Here is a 13999-nt window from a genome sequence, read left to right as displayed (position 1 = left end):
GGGTAAGCTTTTAAAGCTTGATGACATCAAGCTACATCAAAAGGTATGTCATCTAACTAGAACTTTGTAGTATAGGTGCTTGATAATATGTTAGTTAGGATGAAACCTTCAAATATTTAATATTTTCATGTATAATAGTGAAAACATAGATCCAATGTTTATAGGGTTGCATGTATACCATAGGAGTGTTAGAATGCTCAAAACCCAACAGTGGTATCAGCGCCTAGGCTTGTTTTCTTGTTATACTTGCTTAAACTGCTTAAAAATCGAATTTTGGTGTTGTCTTCACAGGAGACTCGCCGAGTCCACCGATGGACTCACCGAGTCCAAGGCAAAAAGCATCCAACTCATCGAGTTTGTTCATGCACTCGACGAGTTGGACCCCCAAACAGCATATATTCGACTGTTTTGGCTGGAATTGGACTAGGAACATTATCCTAAGTTGTTTTTGGACTTATAAACTTATTTTTGTTATGGTAATGTTCATACTAATCCAATTTCAAAGATAATTGTCAATAGATTCATGTTTTGTATTAGTTTAAGTGTTATGCTAATTACATGAAAAAATTTGATTCCAATTATCTTGTTCATATGAGTTGCTTAGATTAATAGGAAAGGTTGGTTGGTTATGTGTCGTTGATCCATTTTAATCTAAGAATTGATTCTAAAATGTGTTTGTTTAACTTGTCCTCAAGTTACATGAAAAATCTCATTAAAGTTTCTTAAAGCTCATAAAAGTTGGTAATGGTTACAAAATGAAGAGTCTTGTCCTCATTAAATGGTTTTATGACTCCATAACTTGTCCTCAAGTTATGGAGGTTCAAGAGTCACTTCATTAAATCATTCAAATGTGTAACCTTAATTAGTTCCATAAGTTAAAAAGAAGAGGAGTTACATTCTTTAATAGTTTAAAGTCTTCCATAACTTTTCCTCAAGTTATGGAACTTGAAGAGTTTTTTAATTAAAACTACTTTAAACACATAAGTTTTGGAATTAATTAGTTTTCAATATTTTCAAGACTTGCCCTCAAGTTTTGGAATTTGTAAATTTTTCACATATGAATACTTTAATTCCATGTTAAGCCCTTAGAATTTTGAAAGTTAAAATTCAACCCTTATGCTTTATAATATTATTAGTTAATAATATTTATATATATGTATAAGAGCAAGTCAGTCTTACCATTAGTAGACCTTATTCACGAAGCCGGACTATAAGGGGGGTATAAGGTTACTGCCTATAAAATGGTAGTTTAATGGGTGTCCACTCTCACCCACCGCTTCATTGACTGGTGGAGGGTCGTTAGCCGAACGGGTCGAACAAAGACTATAAATTCCCCCTTCATTAAAAGTATTAATGATAAATACTAAGTAACTAAACATTTTATGAATACCCAATCTTAGTTACTTAGGAAAATGTGAATAAGGTGCTAATCCATGAAATTACACTTTGCACTTTGTTTAAGTCGGTTAGTGGAGCGTGTGTGGTTAACTGACACACTAACTCATATTTAACAAGGTAGGCAAAGGGTAAATTAATGTTTATTATAGTATTGATGGAGCGTGTGTGGTTAACCGGAACATAGATTGAGGGGTAAACACTTAAGGGTACCAAGTAATTTGCATGGTTACTTCACACCTTGTTTTGTGATCCTCGATATCCTAGTCACAGAACCTGAAGGGCACACTCGAGATTGAAACATGCCATTGAAAAGTTCAATGAATCTCAAAGGAACTAGGAGTTTCAAAACCAATTAAAACCTAATAATACATTTCGTTTATCTTGGTTGAAATCGGTAAATCATCATTCACCTATCTTGAAATATTCTATAGCTTGGATTACAGCATCCCTCTTCCAAGTTATAAAATAGTTTGTTGGGTCCTAGCCTTAATATTTCGTATTGGGTGTTATATTAAGGACATTAAATCAACTATCTTGAATATCTCCCAAAAGATGCCTAGTTCAGACATCTATGATCTTCCCAAATCTCTTGGAACTTCACTTCCTCCACCTCCTCCAAATATTCTCCCTAACCCACAAGTTCAAGGTCATTCAAGCCCTTTTGGCAAGGTAAGGTCTAGGTGTGATCACATCTTGGAGATGAAGTCACATACTAACCAGCCGGGAGATTTGGGTGTCAAAGTCTTGAGAAAGTTTATGGTTCAATCATTTTTTAAGTCATATAGTGAGTTCCTTTGGGACTCCTATGAAATAGACTATGACAAGACCCTTAATGATCTTATCTATTTGCTTGGTGCTGCTAAATCAGAAATGATTTGGAAGGCTAGTAAAGCAAATTTGATTAGAAAATTGACTTCCCAAAACTTTATGGACATTGACAATGATGACACTGGAAATCCAGAAAAAGCATTCTCTTCCCAATCGAAAGGGATTGGCAATAGTCAAATTGGTTGACCAAATGGTAAAGAGAAAAACTAAGTCTGTGATAGTCCCATGTACCATTACCAAAAGGTCCATTTCTGAAAATTGCCAAACGAAGGGGCACTGTTTGTGAAGCTGCCAAATTTACCTAAGGATGTTAAAGTCAAAAGTTTGACTCTACTTCAGGTAAGTCCACTATCTAACTCTGTTAAGTTCCCAGTTGATGATTATTAATACAAAATGTGACTAAGTTGCATTTTGATATTTAACAAGATCAAGCAAAGGGAAGGAAACTTAAAAAAAAATGAGTATGCAAAATTTGATCGCGAAGATCGATTTCTTTCGCTTTGTTGAAGATTGAATTCTTGAGCTACTTCTTAGGAGTTATGATAGATTGCTAGGAAACATGTAATAGCATAGTTTTCATTTTCAAGTTGCATTGTAAGGAAAAGTTTTTCCGCGTTTTAAAATAAATAAAAGTTTGTTTTACTTTATTTTTATCTGCTTACAATGGCATTCATGAAAACTTGATGTTTGTATGTTTATAGCAATATTGGAAATATGAATTTGATTCTTTCATTTGTGGTAGTGTCTAAATTTACCAAACAAGGAAAGATTCTCATCACCCAAGTTTCAATTGGACCGAAACTTGGAATCATACAAGGTGTTTAATGTGATGTATGAGAATTTTCAACTTTGGAAAATTAAGACTAGTTCCGGTTTCACATGTATATGTGACTCAAGAGAAGGACTAATGGATCAATTAGACTTTCTTGTGCACTTGTCAAAGTCCACCACAAAAGATGGATAAGACTATTCGTCATGATTTACTAAGGTTTAGTAAATATGATTATACTTACAAGCTTAATTATAATTCTGAGACATTGGAAAATTTTCAATGTATGAAAGAACGAATAAGAAGAATCAAATTAGGCAGAAGGATAAAAGTTTCTCAAATCTAGTATTAGAAATCTGAACTTTGGTAAGAATGTCAATAAAGTATTAACTTCTAGAGGTCCAGCTGTTTTCTGGATACATGTCAAAGCTAGTGGTAGCATAAGTGTTATGGTAATAATCATCATGTTTGTGGGAGCATGATAATTATGATAAGAATTGAAAGTTAGCAATGTTAATTATAGAAAACAAAAGTTTCAACTCGTGAGGTTGCAGGGGATGAAAAAGTTGTTTTGCTATAATTAAGGGAGAGGAAATTATCCTTCATTTCAATTCTAAAAAGCTTAGATTGAGTTTATAATCATTCTAAAGAGATTATATTGAGGTTTTAATCACCTTTAGTCAAGAATATATATATATATATATATATATATATATATATATATATATATATATATATATATATATATATGAATTTCATGTTGGATTAGTTCAACTTAAGAAAACTCTATATATTGCGTTCTCAAAATTCGATTATGATTACGGCATCCCTTTTCATAGTCAAATTTTGAGAATATGGCAAACAAAAATTATTGTGGAAAAGGACTGGTCTAGAACCATGTCTTTATGTGAAACATCATGAATCGTCTCCCATTTACTTTGGGTACAAGATCGATTACATGTGCTATAATATTTATCCTTTCTGAATTTTCCAAATGCCTTGGGGCATTAAGGAGGAAAATGTATAGAATCGGAATTAAGCAATTGTCGAGGACAATCTAAGGCTTACCAAAGATTGGTTGCTCAAGGATAGTTGGAAGTATACTGTTAATATTGGAAGGACCATATTGACATAGTCTGAAAAGAGGCAACTCTTGTTCAGAAGTGGTAGTCAAAATGGGAATATAGAGTTGTCTTCATAGGTGGAAGCAATTTGTGTAAGGTTAAAGAAACTTAATGCAAGAAGCATGTTCAAAGCAATGCGCTTTGAATCTGAGACATTGTTTCCATGGAATTACTCTCCATTGGGATACTCTGTAATGATTGTTGTCAAGCCTTTGTGGCTTTGTGCATAATCATTACAAGTGGAGCAGTGCATATAAGTTTAAAATCAAAACAGATTTCGACAAATGATAGGAATTTGGAATTCTTACATTTAAGACAAGGAATTGGGAGTGTGAAAATAGGATCATTGACATTATGTTCGATTTATCTAGGTCACAAAGAAAAGGATCATAGGCAAACATAGAGTTCATACTTGGTGTATGGCAAAGCTATTGTTAAGAAAACATAGTGTACATGCTTCCAGCATGGGACACCTAGTGTTTTAATTCAAGTATAAAGTTGATAAAACCGAAACAATGAATAATGAGTAACGAGTATGGTGATAAATAGAAAGTGTTTGATTTATATTCATAGGGATTGATACCATATTTGATTTATTTATTCTTGTGTTTCACTTTGCATGTTTTGACTTCCATAGTAACTAGGTTATTCTTCCGAAATGACTAAGTGATTCAAACCATCCATAGTCGGTCATATGTTGGAAGTAGATATGAATCAAGATTGTCATGAGTTTGCTTGTAGATGTCTAAGATGTTGGACATAGCAAAGTATTGCTACAACACTCATGAGTACTCATAAGTTCTGAGTATTGGATGCAATCCGTGCTCATTTGAATCACTTCATGGATTTTATCTAGAGTAATCATGAGATGATAATATCTTATATTCTTCAAACCTAGAGATATGAGTTGTTACTATGAGTTGGTTATACATTGATTGCACAAAAACGCATTGGTAACTCGATGTTATAAAACGTGCCTTTATGTATGATTCAACAAGTAGTAGAACAAGCCATATGAGTCGAAGTTTATCCATTCCTTTTACCTTCGGGATAAAAGCGATATCTGTGGGCCCCTCGATGATTTAATGATGACACATGTAAGTGCTTGGCAAAGCCAGGACTGATTTGATTTGTTCAATCAGTCAGTCGTTATAAATCGGAAATCGGGAAACAACAAATGGACAGAGAGAATGATTATAATCCATGTCTCAGTCCATATGATATGTAGAATGGAGGAATATATGATCCCTTATCTAATGGACAAGTCATTGACAAAGGTTAGAGTTCGACAGCGGCTTTAAGAGCTATGATTTCTAGTTAGGTTTTGAAGTCATACTCAATAATAGTTTTAGACTTATCCAAGTGGGAGACTGTTGGATTAATGTCTAAGTCCATAACTATATTTGGTATGTACTTGACCCGACCCGGCATGGTCCATTTGGGTTGCACTTCACCGACATAATTTTTATGGATAGTCTTTTGAGAATAATATATTTATGATTTATATTAATATATTATAAGTTCTAATATATTAATATGGAATCATATTATTTAATTAGTATTTATCAAGAATTAATTTGGAATTAATTAAGTGATCAAAAGGAACTAATTAAATATGGACGCTTATATATATGGAATGGGCCAAGTTCATTTAGGTTGGGCTAAGCTATCATGGATAGTCCATGGAGTTTTAACCCATGGATCCTATTAAATGAAAGGTCATGGGTATTAGGGTTTACATGTGTGACAACCCGAAGTTCGTTCCATTATTTGTAACCCTTTTCGTTAATACATTCGTCGTTTTAAATTTCGTTTCCGTTTACGTCATTAAATTAAGTCATAAATGTGGGATTTCTATTATGACTTAATGGGTGTCCTAACACGTTTAGAACATATATTAACACCCCATTTTAGTAATCGAAAAAATTTTAAAATCGACCATATCGGGTTACGGCAACTTAATCGGGTGCGACCAAAAGCCACGCCTAACGTCGGTATCGGGTAGCATTCCAACGTGTCCCGAACTTGGAACATATTTAAAGTGGATTAAGCTTCCATTTGAAGCCTTTGCACTCTCTCACTACTCTCTCTCTCTAACCTCTCTCCTCAACCCAAACTTAAGGTCCAAAATCATCAAATTAAGGCTCCAATTCATCAAGATGACCTCCCTAACTAATAGATTAGCATCCTTAGCTTTCAAATTCGTGCTTATCTATAGAAAAGGACCATGTTCATGTGTTTATGGCCCTGGAACATGCTTGGGCCGTAAACACACATAAAGGGGGTTTTTGAGCCTTTAAACCCTTCCAATCCACCTTTGGAGCTTAGATATGGCTAAATGAATAAAAGGAACGGAATTAGAACACCTTGAATCCAAATTTTGAGGAGTAAACATGATTTTACTGCCCAAGAACATGGTTGGGCCGTAAACTCATCTTCATGGAGAGTAAACTCAAATTTGAGTGTTTAAATGCCACTTAAACACACCAATAGCCTTGGATTAAATTCTAGAAAAACCACAATCAATTTAGGGGCCATAAACATGATGAAAACCCTCCCTTTAGGAGCTTAGGGCCGTAAACCCCCCAAGAATGGGTTCCTGGGCCGTAAACTCACATACACAAGTCAAATGATGCCCTAAATTCATTCTAAGGCTTGTAAAATTGGTTTGAATCACATATGATTAAATTAGAACCACAAAATCATTAAAGGAATGGTCACATAGGATCTTATGGCCATAAACTCCTAGTTTACAGCCGTAAACTCCATTTGTTAATGTTCTTGGTGATTAGATCCATTCCTAAGCCTTAGATTAAATCATAACAACTTTTCCCAAGTGTTATTTGACCATTTGACACCATAAAACCCATCAACCATGAGTTCACGGCCGTGAACTCATGTGGTCATGGTCTTAGGGTTGTAAACTCCCTAAGGAGTTTACTCTTGAAGAGAAAACACATTATTCGAGCCCTATATGTTCGTATAATGTCACCCGGGGCACTACAAAAACTTGATTTGAAGTGTTTTCGCATCTTGGAGTGTATAATCATATCTAATTAGTGATTCAAAGTCTAATTAGATTCATTTGTATACCATTTCATATTACATAGGAACCTCGCGTGTTATCAAGCCCCGAACCGACGCTTAGCATTCAAACTGTCACGTTTTCTCGCCTGGTGAGTTCATACCCCTACCCTTTTTCAATGTTTTTCACTATTTTCAGGGGGAGAATACAAGCAAAGTACAAGGATTACTTGTACTCAAAACTTGTTTTACATGTGTTGTGTTTCATATTACATATGCTTTTAACACTGATAATCATATATGATAACAGTTTGAACTTGCAGAACACATTATCGTAGTATTTGTGAAAAATGTTATAAAATATTGTATTTTATATTTTCACAAATGGTTTTCCACATTACTTGTACTCAAAACTTGTTTTACATGTGTTGTGTCCTCGGTAACACTCCATAGAAATACGCGAGTGGATGACCATTGTTTGTAACAGTATCTTTCTGTATTATTACTAGTAAATTTGTTATTCCTATAAATTGGAGACACGTCCTCGGAGAACACTCCACAGAGATACGCGAGTGGAGGACCGCACCCATAACCAGAATCTCTTAGATAGGGAGCGTGACTTGAGTGTATAGATCTATACGGGGCTGACTACCCCACACCTGGCTGCTAGCTACAGCTGAACCGAAAGGTTCAAGGGTGACGAAAGTTAGAAGGTGATATGGACTACTTATTGCCATATCTAGTCTATCGTATGGTTATGGAACTCGCAATTTGGATAACAGAGATTTACTTGATAGTAATAATGAATAAAAATAACTAGTTTATTTGTACATATTGGTTTTATATACGTGTTAAAACTAATGCATTTCACAAGGACAACCAGGTTTTTGGTATACATCTTTCACATTACATATTTGGTAACCAACTTTCAGGAAAATATGGGATTTTCTTGGGATAACATTTGTACATAACCAGATTCGTGTAACAAACCAGATAACTAAACTTTACAATTCACAAGGGTAACCATGTTTTCAGTGTACATCTTTTACATTACAATTTGGATTTGATAACCAACTTTTAAGAAAATATGGGATTTTCTTGGTGCGTAACTTTTTCAGAAACCGAAAGGGAACTTGTACATTTTCAGAAAACAAAAACCGCTTACGAACTCACCAGCTTTATGCTGATTTTCAAACTGCTTGTATTCTCAGTTCCGCATTAGACAGGTACCCGATGATCATTTTGACGAAGACGGAGTGCATAGAAGACATGTCTTACTTTTGTCTATATATATACATATGTATCATACTTGTAATATTTTTTTACTTTAAAACAAATGTAAAATCTTTATATGTAATTTAATGGTTGTTTACTTTGCTTACTATGTACATTGGATTTGATACTCAACGTGAAGTCTGCCCCGGAAATGTTTCCGCCTTGGGTTTTCGGGGTGTGACAGATTGGTATCAGAGCCCATGTTTATAGTGAACTAACTATACCAAACCTTACACGGTATAAGACTATAAACATTAAGGGGCCTAAGTTCTCTGAACTAGAAGTATACTTTAAAATATAAGTATTTTCACAAAGTATATAAGTATACATAATTGTCGAAATTCGTAAGTACATGTAGATCAAAACATAAATAAATGGGCGTTGTACACTGCGGTTAAACCTGGGCAGTTATGTAGTCATGTCTAGGATCAATATATCCTAGCCAACTATATTCATTCGAGACACGGCCAACATGTGCTTGGGAGTGACTATGGTATGCGACATGCCTAAAACTTACCCAATACCAAACAATGAGCCGTCGGCGTAGCAAATCATGAAATACTATGAGAGTATTTCTAGAGTCAACTTCGTTATAGAAATCCTCATTCCAACGTTGCTCCTCGATCATTCTTTTAGCGATAATTTATCTGCTTTGATAACTCATTTCTGCTTTATCGCTTAATAGAATTCAATATCTGTCATATCTCTTGATCAAATTCAGAGGACTTACCATCCTCTCTTTCCTGATCCTTATAGATCAAGATGCCTCCAAGAAAGAGACCCAACTCAAAGAACAACAATCCTCCTCCGCCACCACCTCCTCCTCAATTTGACCCTGCGATGTTCCAGGAAGCTGTTACTGCCGCGGTGGTAGCTGCAATGTCACAAATGAACCCCGGTGGTTCGGGAGGTGGTCCCCGGCCCCAAAACCAAGAAAATAGCCAGGGACACTGAAAAGAGGGTTCCTATAAAGATTTCATGAACGCGAAACCCACGTCCTTTGATGGCACTGGAGGTGTCATTTACCTCACTAGATGGTTCTAGAAAATCGAATCTATCTTTGAAATATGTGCATGTTCGGAATTTGACAAGGTAAAGTTCGCAGCCTGTACCTTTATCGATAAAGCCCTAAGTTGGTGGAACAGCCGAGTCAAATCCCTAACCCTACCTATAGCAAATGCCATGGGTTGGGAAGCCATGAAAGAACTCCTTCTAGCTGAGTACTGCCCTCGGGGCGAAATACAGAAGTTAGAGAACGAGCTATGGAACCTGAAGATGAAGGGTTCCAATATTATTGCATACACTTCTAGATTCGATGATCTAGCACTACTCTGTCCGGGATTGGTTACCCCGGAGAGTAAGAAGATAGAGAGATTCATCTGGGGATTGACCCAACCAACCAAAGGAAATGTTTTATCTGTGAGGCCGAATACATATGACAGTGCCAAAAGCTTAGCCCAGACTCTGATTGACCACAGTGATGACCACGAGGAAGCAACCACTACTACTGAACTGACCAAGAGGAGTGGTGAGAAAAGGAAATTTTGGAAGAAGAAGAAGGGTCAATCTTCCCAAGGATCCTCAAAGAAACAGCAGACTGTAGCAGTCCATGCTGCTATTGTCCCCATTGCTGCTGCTTTTATTGTGGGATCCACAGCTCAAACACCTACTAGTAGATATGCTGGTAACCTTCCCCAGTGTGACAAGTGCAAATACCACCACAACCCCGTCCCCTGCCGTGAGCTATCATGTACCAACTGTGGTAAAAAGGGGCACACGGTCCGATTCTGCAAAGCACCAGCCCAATAAGCGAATCAATCTTCTGGAGCAGGTGTTGGTCAAACCTGCTACAATTGTGGAAAAGTTGGGCATTTCAAGAGGAACTGCCCCAAGAAGACGACAACTGATAATGCCGGGAGAGTCCTAGCCATGGGACTAGAGGAGGCAGTCGCCGATCCCACCGTTGTTTCGGGTACGTTCCTTCTCGACAACTCTTATGCTAGTATTCTTTTCGATTCGGGTGCCGAAAGAAGTTTTGTTAGTCATTCGTTCAAGCATAACCTTAAACCTAATCCCCAACCATTAACCGAGACGTTTACTGTCGAGATGGCTAACGGTGAGAAAGAGAGCGCTAGTGATGTATTCGTAGCTTGTACTCTTACCTTGAACGATCATTCATTTCTCATCGATCTTATGCCAGTTTCCATAAAGAGCTTTGATGTCATCATTGGCATGGATTGGTTGAGTCCCAATCATGCTGATATCCTCTGTTTCGAAAAAGCTATCTGTCTCAACCTTTCTATGGGTCAGACTCTCATAATCTTTGGCGATAAACTTAGCTCCAATCTTCGCATCATTTCCTGCATCAAAGCTCAGAAACTCTTGCGAAAGGAATGCCAAGCATTCCTAGCCCATGTAATCAATGAAAAACAGGAAGTTAAAGACCTCGCGAGCATCCCCGAAGTCTGTAACTTTCCTGATGTCTTTCCCGAAGAGCTCCCGGGAATTCCTCCTGAACGTCAAGTCGAATTTCGCATTGACCTAATCCCTGGTGCTACCCCCATAGCCAAGTCTGCATATCGCTTAGCTCTAGCAGAAATGCAGGAGTTATCCAGCCAACTCAACGAGTTACTCAGCAAAGGGTTCATCAGACCAAGTTCCTCACCCTGGGGAGCTCCAATTTTGTTTGTGAAGAAGAATGATGGATCCTTCAGGATGTGTATCGATTACCGTGAGTTGAATAAGTTCACCGTCAAGAACCAATATCCTCTTCCGCGAATAGATGACCTCTTCGACCAACTTCAAGGAGCCAGCTACTTCTCAAAGATAGACCTTCGGTCAGGGTACCATCAGCTACGAGTTCATGAGAGTGATGTTTCCAAAACAGCTTTCAGGACTTGGTATGGATACTACGATTTCGTAGTGATGCCCTTCGGTCTAACCAACGCACCGACAATCTTCAAGGACCTAATGAACCGGGTGTGTCGTCCCTTCTTAGACAAGTTCGTCATTGTGCTCATAGATGACATACTTGTCTACTCCAGAAGTGAAGAAGATCACAAACAACACTTGAGGCTAGTATTGGAAACCCTTAGATCCGAAAAGCTGTACGCGAAATTTTCCAAGTGTGAATTCTGGATTCGAAAGGTAACTGTCCTTGGTCACGTGGTAAGCGAAGAGGGTATTCATACGGATCCATCCAAAATAAAAGCGATAGAGAATTGGTCGGCACCGAAGACACCCACAGAAAGCTGTCAATTCTTGGGTCTCGCCGGCTATTAACGGAGATTCATCCAAAAATTTTCCAGAATCGCCAAACCTCTAACCACTCTGACACAGAAAGGTGTACCCTTTTGTTGGAGTGAAAAGCAAGAGACTGCGTTCCAAACGTTAAAGCGATCCTTGTGCAGCGCACCGGTCCTATCCCTGCCCGAAAGGACAGAGGACTTCGTTGTTTATTGTGATGCATCTAACCATGGCTTAGGCTGTGTGCTTATGTAGAGGGGAAAAGTGATTGCATATGCCTCGAGACAAACTGAAGGCACACGAGATCAACTATACCACTCATGACTTGGAACTAGGAGTCGTAGTCTTTGCACTGAAGATTTGGAGACGTTATCTCTACAGAACCAAGTGTACGATCTTCACTGACCATAAGAGCCTACAACACATCTTCAATCAGAAGGACTTAAACATGAGGCAACGGCGATGGGTAGAACTACTCAGCGTCTATGAGTGTGAAATCCGCTACCATCCCGGCAAGGCCTATGTGGTGGCAGATGCCCTTAGCCGAAAGGATAGTTCAAGCCACAAAGTGAAGACCCTGTCGATGACTATCCATTCCCATTTATCCATGCAAATCCGAGAGGCCCAATTAGAAGCCCTTAAATCTGAGATTGTGTCAAGCAAGGCCGTGAAGGGAATGGATAAGAAACTTGAGATCAGGGGTGACGGAGTCTATTGTTTCATGGACCGAATCTGGATCCCAAAGTTCGGAGGATTCAGGGAGATTGTCATGGAGGAAGCGCACAAGACTAGATACTCCGTTCACCCGGGTTCTGATGAGATGTACTTGGATCTTATGAAACAATACCGGTGGCCCAACATGAAAGCTGAGATCGCTACATTTGTGGGCAAGTGCTTGACTTGAGCCAAGGTGAAAGTTGAGTACCAGAAACCCTCGGGCCTGCTCCAGCAACCCGAAATACCTGATTGGAAATGGGAGATGATTACCATGGACTTCATCACCAAGTTACCCAAGTGTCCGAGTGGGTACGACACCATTTGGGTAATTGTCGATCGTTTGACAAAATCTGCTCACTTCATCCCGATCAAAGAATCATTCAAAATGGAAAGTCTCGCGCGGATCTACATCCAGGAGGTAGTCCAACTGCACGATGTACCTGCGTCCATTATCTCCGACCGAGATAGCAGGTTTACCTCCAGATTTTGGCAGTCTCTCCAGAAGGCTCTCGGAACCAAACTAGACATAAGTACGACTTATCATCCTCAGACCGATGGACAGAGTGAGAGAACTATCCAAACCCTAGAAGACATGCTTAGAGCATGTGTCATCGATTTCGGAAAGTCGTGGGACACACATTTGCCTTTGATCGAGTTCTCGTACAACAACAGTTACCACACTAGTATCAAGGCTGCCCCGGTTGAAGCCCTCTACGGTCGCAAGTGCAGATCCCCTCTGTGCTGGGCCGAGGTAGGGGACACGCAGCTAGCTAAGAGTCAAGTCCCCAACAGTGCTCTCATTGGTCCTGAAATCATCCGTGAAACCACCGAAAAGATCATCCAAATCCGAGAACGATTGAAAGCTTCACGAGATCACCAAAAGAGTTACGCTGATAACCGACGGAAACCTTTGGAGTAACCTTTGGAGTTCCAGGTTGGAGACCGTGTCCTGTTGAAGGTCTCGCCCTGGAAAGGCATGATACGCTTTGGAAAGCGTGGGAAACTTAATACGAGGTAAATTGGACCCTTCGAGATCCTCGCCGGTCCGGTAGCCTATAAACTTCGATTACCCCATGAGCTTAGTAACATCCATCCAGTATTCCACGTCTCGAATCTTAAAAAGTTTTTATCCGATGAAACCCTCATGATACCCTTAGACAAGATTGAGATCAATGAAAACTTGAACTTCGTGGAAGAACCAATCGAAATCATGGATCGAGAGATCAAACACACGAAACAAAGCCGCATCCCAATAGTGAAGGTTCATCGGAAGGTCAAGTGGGGACCGGAATTCACTTGGGAGCGTGAAGACTCGATGAAGCAGAAGTATCCGCATCTCTTTTTGAATCCATGATTTGTATATTAATTTTGAATTTCGGGACGAAATTCCCTCTAACAGGGGGATAATGTGACAACCTGAAGTTCGTTCCATTATTTGTAACCCTTTTCGTTAATACATTCGTCGTTTTAAATTTCGTTTCCGTTTATGTCATTAAATTAAGTCATAAATGTGGGATTTCTATTATGACTTAATGGGTGTCCTAACACATTTAGAATTCATATTAACACCCCATTTTAGTAATCGGAAAAATTTTAAAATCGACCATATCAGGTTACG

The sequence above is a fragment of the Lactuca sativa genome, chromosome 5 (genome assembly GCF_002870075.4).
Source record: "Lactuca sativa cultivar Salinas chromosome 5, Lsat_Salinas_v11, whole genome shotgun sequence".
Lineage (NCBI taxonomy): Eukaryota > Viridiplantae > Streptophyta > Magnoliopsida > Asterales > Asteraceae > Lactuca > Lactuca sativa.
This window is presented reverse-complemented; position numbering follows the sequence as displayed.